Consider the following 14336-nt stretch of genomic DNA (forward strand, 5'->3'; position numbering starts at 1 on the left):
GTTTTAGATGTTAATTGAAAAATTGCAGGAGCTAAATGGAGTGGTGAGACTAAATTACAATATGATTATCTTGATTGGATTTAGTAAATTGCCACCATTTCAAAATAAATAAATAATAAAAGTGGATATCTTACTTTTCAACCTACGAAATGAGAGCTGATGGATAAATCTTAACCTAACTGGAAAGGCAGAAAGGTCAGGAGAGCAATGGCGTGACACAGCTCATCCTGACGGATGAAGAAAAATCGCGTAGAAATTCAGTGGCTTGAAAGCATCAAGCTGTATCTAGAAACATACTGTTATTTAATGTATAGTTTTTCCATGGAATTAGTCTACCAAGAGATGAAGCATAAACCTGTTGTGTATTCTTTAGAAGTGGACAGGACTCCTGGAAATTACCCATAGGGTAATGTGTTGCATTGGCAGAAATTCTAACTTTCATGATGGTAGAGGTCTTTTGCATCTCTAATTTCCACCATCATGTACTACTCTGATTTGCACATTTCTCATTATGCATATTAATATCCTCTTTAGAATGTGATGTGACATTCTCTCAATTCATGGTCAACATTATTCCAGATTACTTTTCAGAAGACTTCCCAAGGTTAATTGAGGACATGGAAAGCCAAGGTTTATCAGAGTGGGCTTGGTGGTGCTTTACCTGCAAAAACCAGATTACATATAAAAATAGATTGTGTTTTCAATATGAATTTGGACCGTTAAACTAGAGATGCATATTTTAGGGTATATGAAGTATTAAAATTACCTCCACTGCCCGGTTCTAAAACGACTGCTCTATAACTTTGCTAGAAAATATTTTTAGAACTATATTTTCAACATTATTCACATCTTGAGTTTTTAATTATTTTCTCCGGGTACGTAACCCCAAAACTGTACGTTAAGGGAACCTTACATTTTAAACTGCATTCGTTAAGTAATTTCAAGGCCCCTACTTGAATATTCTCTTGAATTCCACCATAATAACTGAAGAAAAAGAGGTTTCCCACAGATGAAACGTAAGTGCTCTTTTAACAAAATTGGGAGCTATTTACAAAAGTGGATAGTAGCAGTTGTGTCCTCACAATCCAGAAAAGGAACATTGTTTTCCTCGGAATAAGCTTGTTTCCTAAATCGCAAACCAGTGGTATTTCAGATGAAAACCGGGAGATGATAACTCCAGCACACAGATCAGCCTAGCCCATTGCAGGCGAGAAAGAAGAGGCTTTTGGAAAAGAAGTTCAAGAGAGTCAGGATTCAAGGTGGTGAAAGTGAAAACAGCACCAGGCGTTGCGAGTAATTACCGTGACAGCACAACAAATGATAATCTGTATGTTCTTTGTAGGTCCTGTCTTGACCTTCACAACTTACACCCACCCCATAGGTCTGCTTCATCATCACTGGTTTCTTGTTGGCTTGTTTTACGGTATTTGTTAAATGCTTACTCTGTGTCAAACACTGTTCTAAGTGCTGGGGTAGATAGAAATCAGATAGGTTAGATACAGTCCCTCCTGTCCCTTTTGGGGCTCACAAAACTGAGGCACAGAGAAGCCAAGTGACCTGCCAAGGTCACACAGCAAGCACTTGGTAGAGCTGGGATTACAACTCAGGTCCTCTGACTCCCAAGCCCATGCTCTTTCCACTAGGCCATTCTGCTTTTTCAATGACAAAAGACAACTCTAAATGGTTCTTGTGGAATCTGAGGTTGCAATACTCAAATAGGATGAGAGACACCCCACACTAATAAGATCCCTGACTATAAGAAACCAAAACATCTGCCCTGTCCTTAGGTTGTTAAAAAAATATTCAAGCTGAATCTGTTCAGTCAGAATGAAAAAGCTTTTAAAGAAAATTTGTTAGATTTGGCTATTGCAGACTCTTAATGGGTTTGGAAAACCCATTTCCAAATGACTATGGTCATTAGCGACACAACTGTTTAATATAAAAAATTCTGCTCTTTTTGGTGAAAAGCCTTCCAAACCACCCATCTAACCTGTAAGTGAGAAATGGCTTTGAGCTGCCACTTATATACAGTTACTGGAAATTAATACCCCACCAAATATTATCTTAAGCAATTTTAAGAAACCATTGTGAAGCAAGCCAATTTAAAAACGGAACCATTCTTATCATTGCAGAATGAAGAAGCCCCAAATCTCCATTTAGCCAAAGTTAAGTCATGACCCTAACTACGAAGTTCGGACTATTCCCCCAGACTATGTCTGGACCCCAGGCCACTAGACATGAATTTGGGGGTATGGTCTGAGGTAAGAGCTTTATGTGTACTAATACTACCCTTAAACAAAATTTTTAAAAAGCTTATTTTCAGCTAATCAACATATAATCAAAACCTGCCTCCCACACTTCATAAAACCACCCAACCCCTTCTGTTCATCCCCCTCTAGCCACTTCCGTCTTTTTCCCTTACCCGAATGAGCCATTCCTGACTTTCCTAGACCATTCAATCTATCCCTATTAAAAAAAAAAAAACCAAAAAAACCCCCCAACAACATTCTCTGGACACAGCTGATGTTGATCCCCACATTGCATGAGCAGGGAGGCAGCTAGCAGTTCCAAAGTGAAGTTAATTGAAGGTGAGTGTGGTCATCTTTAGTCAATCAGTGCTGTTATTGAGCACTTGATGATGATGATGGCACTTATTAAGCGCTTACTATGTGCAAAGCGCTGTTCTAAGCGCTGGGGAGGTTACAAAGTGATCAGGTTGTCCCATGGGGGGCTCACAGTCTTAACCCCCATTTTACAGATGAGGTAACTGAGGCCCAGAGAAGTGAAGTGACTTGCCCAAAGTCACACAGCTGACAATTGGCGGAACAGGGATTCGAACCCATGAACTCTGAGCCACACTGCTTCCCACTTACTATGTGCAGAGCACTGTGCTAAGTGCATAGGAAAGTGCAATATTTTTAATATGGTATTTGTTTAGTTCTTGCTGTATGCCAGGCACTTTTAAAAGTGCTGGGGTAGAGATGCAAGCACTAATCAGGTAGGACACAGTTCCTGTCCCACATGGGACTCACAGTCTTAATCCCTGTTTTACAGATGAGGTAACTGAGGCACAGAGAAGTTACGTGACTTGCCCAGGGTCACACAGCTGACAAGTGGCAGAGCCGGATTTAGAATCCACGTCTTTCTGACTCCCCAGTCTGTGCTCCATCTACTAGGCCATGCTACCTCTCCAGTAGCCTTGGTAGACGTGATAATAATAATAATAATAATAATGGCATTTATTAAGCGCTTACTATGTGCAAAGCACTGTTCTAAGCGCTGGGGAGGTTACAAGGTGATCAGGTTGTCCCACGTGGGGCTCACAGTCTCAATCCCCATTTTACAGATGAGGTAACTGGAGGCCCAGAGAAGTGAAGTGACTTGCCCAAAGTCACACAGCTGACAGTTGGCGGAGCCGGGGTTTGAACCCATGACCTCTGACTCCAAAGCCCGTGCTCTTCTCCACCGAGCCACTGCTGCTTCTCTAAGGACGTGATCTCCGTCCTCAAGGAGCTTACAGTCTAGTAGAGGAGACGTGTTAAAATAGGCGGCTTCCTTGGTTGCCTGGAAGGACAAGAGGGGCTCACCTCAGGCTTGCAGCCCTCCCAGTGTTGTGGAAAGTTCCTTCTAGTGCCCCTATCTCCCTTTCCATCCTGCTTGCCCCTCACCATTTGTTCTCCCCCGCTACGTGAACCAGATTTTCTCAGCACCCTCCCCCTTCTCTCCCAGTTCTAGTCCCAATTTAAACTCCAGGACTCTGGCATCCCCCGGGCCTGGAATGCCCTCCCTCTGCCCATCCGCCCAGCTAGCTCTCTTCCTCCCTTCAAGGCCCTGCTGAGAGCTCACCTCCTCCAGGAGGCCTTCCCAGACTGAGCCCCTTCTTTCCTCTCCCCCTCGTCCCCCTCTCCATCCCCCCGTCTTACCTCCTTCCCTTCCCCACAGCACCTGTATATATGTATATATGGTTGTGCATATTTATTACTCTATTTATTTTACTTGTACATTTCTATCCTACTTATTTTATTTTGTTGGTATGTTTGGTTCTGTTCTCTGTCTCCCCCTTTTAGACTGTGAGCCCACTGTTGGGTAGGGACTGTCTCTATGTGATGCCAAGTTGTACTTCCCAAGCGCTTAGTACAGTGCTCTGCACATAGTAAGCGCTCAATAAATACAATTGATTGATTGATTGATTGGCATCCAAGTCTGTCCTAAGTGCAGCCCTTCAGGGCTCTGGGTCTTGCATGTGTGCTGATTTTGTGTAATCAATCAATCACATTTATTAAGCGCTTACTGTGTACAGAGCACTGTACTAAGCGCTTGGGAAGTCCAAGTCGGCAACACATAGAGACGGTCCCTACCCAACAGCGGGCTCACAGTCTAGAAGGGGGAGACAGACAACAAAACCAAACATACTCTCTCACTTGGGCTTTCTAGTCTCAACAGTCTTCCCGGAGATGACTGCTTGTGCAGGAACTCATCCGCATTGTGGGGGTGACACTCCCAAGTTGCTCCAACCTAATCCTGCCCACAAGCAGAAGAATAATCACAACATTTGTTAAGCGCTTACCATGTGCCAGACACTGGACTAAACACTGCAGGGTGGATACAAGCAAATATGGTTGGACACAGTCCCTGTCCCCCATGGGACTCACAATCGCAATCCCCATTTTACAGATGAGGTCACTGAGGCACAGAGTGAAGTGCTTTCCGTGGAAAGAGCCCGGGCTTTGGAGGCAGAGGTCATGGGTTCAAATCCCGGCTCCGCCAACTGTCAGCTGTGTGACTTTGGGCAAGTCACTTCACTTCTCTGTGCCTCAGTTCCCTCATCTGTAAAATGGGGATTAAGACTGTGAGCCCCCTGTGGGACAACCTGATCACCTTGTAACCTCCCCAGCGCTTAGAACAGTGCTTTGCACATAGTAAGTGCTTAATAAATGCCATTAAAAAAAAAAAGTGCTTTGCCGAAGGTCACACTGCAGATAAGTGTTGAATCTGGGATTAGAACCCATGACCTTCTGACTATATATGTGTGTGTTATATATATGACTCTCTATATACCTGTATATATGTTTGTACATATTTATTACTCTATTTTACTTGTACATATTTATTCTATACATATTTATTCTATTTACTTTATTTTGTTAATATGTTTTGTTTTGTTGTCTGTCTCCCCCTTCTAGACTGTGAGCCCACTGTTGGGTAGGGACCGTCTCTGTACGTTGCCAACTTGTACTTCCCAAGCGCTTAGTACAGTGCTCTGCACACAGTAAGCACTCAATAAATACGATTGAATGAATGAATAAAGATCTGTGGCCTGAAGGGAGTCTGCATAAAGCTCCTCTCTCTGCCTCCCTCCTATTCCTGGCTCCGCCACTTGTTGGCTGTGTGACTTTGGGCAAGTCACTTAACTTCTCTGTGCCTCAGTTACCTCATCTTTAAAATGGGGATTAAGACTGTGAGCCCCCCCTTGGGACAACCTGATCACCTTGTAACCTCCCCAGCACTTGGAACAGTGCTTTGCACATAGTAAGCGCTTAATAAATGCCATCATTATTATTATTATTCATCGAAGGGGAGTAAAATGAAGATGTGGGACAGGGACTGTGTTCAACACAATTATCTTGTATCTACTCCAGCGCTTAGTACAGTGCCTGGAACATTGTAAGTGCTTAACAAATACCACTATAATAACAGTAATAATAATTATCATTATTACTTCTCTGTCACCTCATCCATTAAGTGAGGATTAAGCTTGTGAACCACATGTGGACATAGACTGTCCAACCTGATTAGCTTAACTCTAATTCAACACCTGGCACATTAATGCTTAACAAGTACCATAAAAAAATACAGATATATCAACCACTTACATGTTCTATAAAATCTAAATTGCCTGGCTTAATTGTAAGAGCACCCAACATAGGCCTGCAAATGAATTGAATAAGACTACAGATTGGCAGAATAATAATAATTATTGTGGTATGTAAGTGCTTACCATGTGCAAACCAGTGTACAAAGCAAGATAATCAGGTCAAGAAAGATAACTAGAAAAAGCATATAACATCTTGAAAGCATTTAGCAATTTAAAACCATCAGAAAAGGCTGTTTATGACTTTCAGGGTTTTTGAACATCAATGTGACTTGCACCAGAGAGTCAAAAGACTAAATCTAAGTGCAGATTCTTGGAAAACAGCAATATTCCTAAATTAAAGAGCCCAAGAAGCTTTAGTCTATTAGAGTTTGAAAAGAATGACTATAATTTGATAGTCCAGAGATTTTTGGATTGCTGTTAATTAAAAAACAATGAAACAGTTTAGAGATTCATGTGTCATTTAAGATATTAGGGAGGAGATTAATCTTCTGACTCTTAGGTACAGAAAATTAACTTGTCAGAGGTTCAGTCTTTAGACTAGCAGATTTCTTCATTAGGAATCATTTGCATGTGGATTAAGAAATGTGGCATATGAGGGGGGAACAACTAAGAAATTTAAATATGTCATTCATTTTGAAATTATGTATGCAAGTATAAACAATAGGTAGAAGATAATCAGAAATTGGTTGAAGTGGGTCAAATACGGAAGTAGCAATGGAAAAAAGGATGGAAATGATGTAAAATTGCAAAAAATGTGAACAGGAGTCGACCTTAAAAATGGCTTTCTTTTGAAAAATGTTACTGCTGCAATAGATAAACTCCCTTTACATTTGCATGTAACAGCAAAAGGAATACAGATACTAAGAAGGTCGAACAATTGATTAAAAATGACAGCAGGTCACAAGAAATTAATAATGGGCAAAAAAGAAAGCAACTGGCTTATAAAACAGGCATAATTATGGGAAATAGGAAAACCAATAGAAACAGTCTAGGTTGAAATACAAAGCTATTTCAAATGTAATTGAAGGCAAGTTTTTTCTAGAATTTTTGCCCACGTTACCACAATAGGTTAAAAATTCAAGAAGAACTATTGAAATATTTATAGATAATTCTCAGATCATTCATTGGAAACAGTATTCCAACCCTGGCCTCTTTAGTATTATACCAGTACGATTTGAAAGTACAAAGGAAACAGTACAGTGATTTGTTGTGAAGACAAGAGTGTGGCAATTTGGGGATTACACACATTATTTAGCAAGGATCAAATCCCAACTCGACTCATGCATCGGCCTCCCCGCTGACCTCCCTGCCTTCAGTCTTCGCTCTCCAGTCCGTACTTCATTTGCTTATATTGCTCTTCATTCATTTATTGAGCACTTACTGTGTGCAGAGCACTGTACTAAGCACTTGGGAAGTACGAGTTGGCAACGTATAGAGATGGTCCCTACCCAACAACGGGCTCACAGTCTAGAAACGAGCTCACAGTCTAGAAGTCTTCGATCGTGAGCTTCCCAAGGGACAAGAACCGTGTAAAATTCCCACCTGTGGATTCTCTCCCAATGTTTAGTACAGCTCCCTCCTCACAGTAAGTACTATTACTACTATATATGATGGGAATACTCATTTTTTTTGTTATTGATTATAATGCTGATTGCAGTACTTATTGTAATAGTTAATGACACTACAGCTTAAATGTAATCATTCAAATTAGGTCTATTTTTGCAAGACAGGTTATGACTGATAATAGGCCACAATTTAAGGAATTTGCATCAGAATGTGGCTTCCTATGCATCATGTCTAACCCTGACTACCCTCAGTCAAACAAATTAGCAGGAAATGGGGTAAAAATAATTAAGTGACTATTTGCAAAACCAAGAGATTCAGAAAAAAAAAAGCCCTATTTGGCATTATTAAATTACTGAACCGTAGCATTGACAGTAAGGTGGTTGCCAGCAGAGTTAGTATTTGGGTGAAGTCAGAAATAGATTTCCAACAACCTTGTCAATGAAACCAGTGAAAGGGAAGACATTTAAGACATGGGATGAAAAAGGGGGGAGAGAAAGGCTGCAGTGTGACAGGTATGCTCATAATTGCCTAAGTTAAAGAAGGGTAAATAATAATACTGGTATATAATAATAATAATAATAATGATAATAATGGCATTTATTAAGCACTTACTATGTGCAAAGTACTGTTCTAAGCGCTGGAAAGGTTACAAGGTGATCAGGTTGTCCCACGAGGGGCTCACAGTCAATCCCCATTTTACAGATGTGGGAACTGAGGCACAGAGAAGTTAAGTGATTTGCCCAATGTCACACAGCTGACAGGCGGTGGAGCTGGGATTTGAACCCATGACCTCTGACTCCAAAGCCCAGGCTCTTTCCACTGAGCCACGCTGCTTCTCTAGTAAGTAAGCATAGTAAGTATAGTAAGCATATAAATGCTTACTATGTACTGAGGTAGGTACAAGGTTATCAGATCGATCACAGTCCCTTGTCGCACATGGGGTTCAGTCTAAGGAGACTATGTAGTGGATATTTAACGCTCATTTTACAGATTCAGTTGTATTTAGTGAGCGCTTATTGTGTGCAAAGCACTGTACTAAGCACTTGAGGAATGAGGGTGATGAGGAAACTAAGGTTCCGAGATGCCCAGGGTCACGCAACAGACATGTGGTGGAGCTGGGATTAGAACCCAGATCTGACTCCCAGGTGTGTGTTCATTCCACTTAGACCCCACCGCTTCTCCAGCCATTAGCATTCAAGTTAACTCTTCCAGGGTCCCGGAAGTGAACATTAAACTTTTCTCCCAATTATCACCTCACCAATCCTGATCAAAATCTCCAATCCAGCAAAACCACTCTGGACAAGGTCTACTGAAGAGAACAATGCCTTTATGGTGACTGGCGATCCCCCTGACCCGCAAGAAGCTTGGAAGTGATTGGCATCCCCTCTTAATTTGAAAGACACTTTATGCGGTGGCCCGATATTTGGATTGGTGAAGAAATGATGTAATCTCATTGAACCCACTTCCTCATAGCTCAATATTGCCTGTTGGCAGCTTTGGACCTTATCCCAGTCCCTTCAGGCAGGAGCTTAATTTTTGACATGGGCACAGCTATTTTCCTGCCTTTGAAGTCTTGGGTGTTATTTTTTTGTCTCTCGTGCCAGACAATTGCCTGCTTAAGAAGTGCCTGAGGATATATACAGTACATTTTTGACCATACAAGGGTACCCTTGAGAGCACACACTCTGTTGTGTCTTCTCCCCTGAGAAAGTACTTTTGGCACATTAATGTCAGATAGGAGTAATGAAATAGAAGGAGCGTATGTGGGGAGGTCAGCAGAAGAGGGGTGTTGGCATAAAGGAGAAACTTCCTCCAGGACAGCTGTTTCTTTCAAGGGAGGGGTTGGGACAGAGAGCAGAAAATAGCCATTATAGTGAAGTTTCCCTGCCTTTTTGGCGTTTGGCAAAAAGATCCTGGGAAAGAGGCCAAAACCAGTTGCTGTTGCCAGCAGAGTTGTTTAAGAAGAAAAGCCTGGCTTGAGGTGGAAGCATTCCTATGACTGCTAATTCATCTTCAGTGCCCGCCCTCTTTTGCAATCCTGTGTCCGAAAGACCTACAAGTTTTGGCGTTGTGCTGTTGCAGGACTTCCTCCAGCGGTCCCCGGTGTTTGGAGTTGCACAACCACTTTGGGTCTCAGGCAAGCACTGTGGCCTCCAGCTGAGCCCTGAAGGAATATTTCACAAACATGATTCTTTGAAAGGGGGAGTCCTTGATCCTGAAATAACCCAAGGACTTAAACAGAAATAGATTGTATTGTAGTCAGGGATTTGAGCAGATAAATAGTAGGGGAGGGGTTCAAGTTGACTCATTTCAAATTCAATTCTTATTCAGGCTAGCAAACTAGCTATTCTCTTACTCGGTCGATTTGATTCCCTAAATAGCTTTTAAGTAGTTGCCCTACCTGTTTCTTTAGTGTAGCGGGAAAATGAATAGGATTCGGCATACCCAGCCATTTTAAAGATTTTTCGCAGCTGGACTCAGAGTGGGCTTCAGCTGCTGTTAAAACTCTAGAACAGTATTTTGATGTATAGCTTCTGCTCTTCCCATTTCCTCACATATACATGCCAGCTGCAATTGAACAATAGTGATTTATGCAAGGTCAGTTGTGCTTCTTGTGTCCTGGGTTTAGGGTCCCAAATCAAAATCAATTTGCAAGCTGGATTTTCTGTAATCATTTGCAAAATGGCACAAGGCTTGAAAATGAGGAAACTTGTATAAATTGATCTGAATGGAAATTGAGCTGGGCATGTCCCTGTTGACTTCATCTTAATGTTTTCATGTGAATTTAGGATTTAAATATCTGGACCATTTGTTCTTCCCCAAAGATTTACGTTTGCCACTGTGATTAAACTAAAGGGAGAACTTGTCAGTATTGGAGGCTTGGTCGCAAACGCAGTTCATTCAATTGTATTTATTGAGTACTTTCTGTGTGCAGAGCACCGTACTAACCTGCTTCCTCTCTACCGAGGGAAAAAGACAGTAAAGAAGCCATGCATGGTAATGCTCAAGAGTATTGATAGGCAGAGTTCAGACGTCATGTGTCACAAAGACCCCCCGCCTCCCCAAAAAGCAAAAACAAAACAAAACAAAAAATACAGCTCCTTTCTTTGGAAGCCCCAACATCAAACCAAGGCAATAGATAACAGGGGGGACTGCAGCAAGGAAGTTTTTGCTGTTACCTAGTGATCTAATAGATACCTCACGGGTCGGCATGTTCGACCTAACTTTTACTGGGGGTCAGATAAGGTGAACCCCTTCTCCAGATAATGGTGGCCCCTGGAAAAGGGGGAACCAGAGAACTTTATAAAGGAAAGGGAATCAACATAAGTGAGCTGGGACTGAATGGCAAGGACACACTAGAAGAAACGAGACTCAACTAAATCCAGTGGGAGGACCAACTCTCAGACCTGCCAGAGGGCTAGTTTTGCTTGGATAAAAAGGGAGATTTATTCTTATCCCTCTTAGTGTGGGTGGCAGTCGCTCCATTCCTCTGCTGGAAAAGGACTGCTTGACAGGGAAGGGAAAGAGAAGTGGAGAACTGTGGTTAGGTCTCTTTTCTGATGCTGGTTTCTGAAGAGGAATGTCATGTGAATGAGTGGTGAGCAGGTCTCGCTCACCTGAGGTCACACACCTCCTTCCCCGTCTTCGTTTCTAATCTGTCTTAGTCTTGTGCACATCTGTTTTTTTCTTTCTGTGTCTGTGACTGTCTCTCTCTCATTTTTGCTCATTCGTCTTTTACTGTCTTCTCTATTCTTGGACCACTCTAATAGCCCCATGACAGACTAGGCCATGAATATTGTAGCTGCAAGAATGCAATACAGATCATTACGCTAACCAATTTCATTTCCTCTTATTTGACTTAGTGATTTTGTTTGATTTCCTAATAACTTTACAAATAATATATTAGTAATTGGCAACTTTCTAAAAGTGCAACCTATCCACAGGACAAATTTGACAGGCCAGTTCGAAAATCTTCTTGAGCATTTCTAACATCCTTGACTTCTTCCTCTGACATTCCTAACTTTCCCTTTTATAAGCCATCACTATACTATCCCTTTTGGGATCTATTAATATTTTCTTTGCAATTCTGGTGATAATGGACTCTGTCTGCTTTGTATATCTAGGTATATGAATTGAAGGAAAGGTATCATATGTACATAATACCTTTCCTTCATATACAAAGTTTATGCTACAGATGGTGAAAGCCTATCCATTCATGTAACTATGGTATATTCTCTTCTGCACTATGATTACCTAAAGGTAGGCCTTTTCTGTGCTATCAGGTTCATCCTATGCAGATTGTGCCTCTTGGTATCCTGATCTTTTCTCCGCCTTTGGCTTCAGGGAGCAACTCCTTTCTTAATTGCTAGTCAGTTGACAGCAGTGATCTGCACGGCATGGTAATGTCACATTGTTTGAAATTGCATTTCACTGTATTTTCAAATAGTTTATCCTGCTCTCCCTTCTTGAACGTGTGGCCTTTCAGGACATCATATATATTCATTCATTCATTCATTCATTCATTCATTCATTCATATTGAGTGCTTACTGCATGTACAGCACTGTCCTAATTGCTTGGAAAGTACAATTCGGCAACAGAGACAATCCCTACCCAACAATGGGCTCACAGTCTAGAAGGGGGAGGCAGACAACTAAACAATAACATCAAAATAGATAAATAGAATTATAGATATATACACAGCATTAATAAAATAAATAGAATAATAAATATGTACAAATACACACAAGTGCTGTGGGGCGGAGATGGCTTAGTGGAAAGATCCCGGGCCTAGGAGTCAGAAGGTCATGGGTTCTAATGCCGCCTCCACCACTTGTCTGCTGTGTGATCTTGGGCAAGTCACTTCATTTCTCTGTGTTTCAATTCCCTCATCAAACCGACTGGCTGTTACTCAAACAACATATGGTAGCTGTTTGAGTAACACACTGTGATCCATTCTCCTCACACTTCCCTTCTAGGGGAACTGTGTGTTTGGGAACATTGCTTCAGCGCTGGTAAGGACTGGTTGCTAATCTTGTCTTGTCATTTAATCAGTAACAGTATTTATTAAGCACTTACTACGCACTCTGCTAAATGCTGGGAAAGAATTCACAGGTGGGAATTAGACATGAGCCCTGTCACTATGAATACAGATGGGGGAGAGGATGGGAGACAGTCATCAGGAACAGTGAATAATAATAATAATAATAATGGCATTTATTAAGCGCTTACTATGTGCAAAGCACTGTTCTAAGCACTGGGGGAGATACAAGGTGATCAGGTTGTCCCATGGGGGGCTTACAGTCTTAATCCCCATTTTACAGATGAGGGAACTGAGGCCCAGAGAAGTGAAGTGCCCACTTCACTTGCCCAGAAGTGCCCACTTCACTTCACTTGCCCAGAGTCACACAGCTGACAATTGACAGAGCCGGGATTTGAACCCATGACCTCTGACTCCAAAGCCCGGGCCCTTCCCACTGAGCCACGCTGCTTCTGAAGCAATAAAACATTAAACCAGCATAGTAGACAAGGATACCTGCACAATACATGAAGTTATAGTTGAGTACGGTTCATGGGTAATACTGATGCAACTATCCAGTGTCACTTCTGTTGTTTTTCAAGGTCTCACAACCATGCAGAATGTTGGATACCACAACAGCCTTTAACATGGCATGCAGCTTAATGCCCCGCTCTCACTGCATTCTGTTTTGCAATCTGCCTTTTAAAATTTGGTGCCCTTTTAAAATTTGTTTTCTATCCCTTTGTCTACACATGCATCATTAGGTAGTGTTCTGTTTAGACAGGGAGTTCTGACATAGATAAGAAATGGGATCTAGTGGGAAAACCAGAGACCTGGGTTCTAATCCCACTTCTGCCACTTATCCATTGTGTGACCTCGATAAAGTCTCTTAATTTATAGAGGGAGAGGGGACATTTATATGAGATAGTGATTAAGAAATGGGGGTATGTTACATAAGTGCAAATGAAGACACTTAGAGTATTGGGCACTTAACGAATGCCATCATTATTATCATTATTACAGATGGGTAGGGACCGTATATGTTGCCAACTTGTACTTCCCAAGCGCTTATTACAGTGCCATGCACAGAGTAAGCACTCAATAAATACAATTGAATGAATGAATGAATGAATATTTAAGCTTATGTGATGCCCAAATGTCAGAGTGGCAGCTGGGGGAGGGTGGATATAAAATGGTGAGCTTGGAATTTAACTGGGCAAGATTTCCTGGTGTTGAAGTGATTTCATAAAAACTCTGAAGATGGGAAGAGCTGTGAACTATCAGATGTGGAGTGGGAGGGCATTTCAAGCAACAATGAGAACATGAGCAAGTAGTTGGTGGTGGGATACACATAAATGAGGCACAATTGGTTAGCTTGAAAGGAATGAAGCTGGGTGTAGTGAGAGAAGAGAGTGGCTAAGTAAGGGGGTGTTTGGTGATTGTATTCCTTCAAGTCAGTCCCTTGGGCTGTTGATAGTGATAAAATGATTTTGTAAGATTGTGAAAGGCCACGTGGAGGCCTTAGTATGACTCTCTGTATTTTTTCTGTATCTTATGTGTGGTAAAGATTGTATCTGCTTTGCTGCATTAAGGTTGGCAACCACACTGTGATTCTTGTAGAGCACAGTTGACTACGTTTTTTTTCAGTAGCCTGTTAAAAGGTGTCCTGACTAGTCTATTCCAGCAAGGGAATAAAATGAAGATTTTCTGGTACTTTCCACAGTCGGTGCTCTCTCTCTCTCTCCCTCCCTCTCTCCCTCTCTCTCTCTCTCTCTCTCTCTCTCTCTCTCTCTCTCTCTCTCTCAAGATGGTCATTATGAGGGCATCTTTGAAGTCTTGTTTGAACCTCCTACCTTCAAGCTTCAATAGCTCCCCTT

This window comes from Tachyglossus aculeatus, chromosome 8, assembly GCF_015852505.1.
Source record: "Tachyglossus aculeatus isolate mTacAcu1 chromosome 8, mTacAcu1.pri, whole genome shotgun sequence".
Lineage (NCBI taxonomy): Eukaryota > Metazoa > Chordata > Mammalia > Monotremata > Tachyglossidae > Tachyglossus > Tachyglossus aculeatus.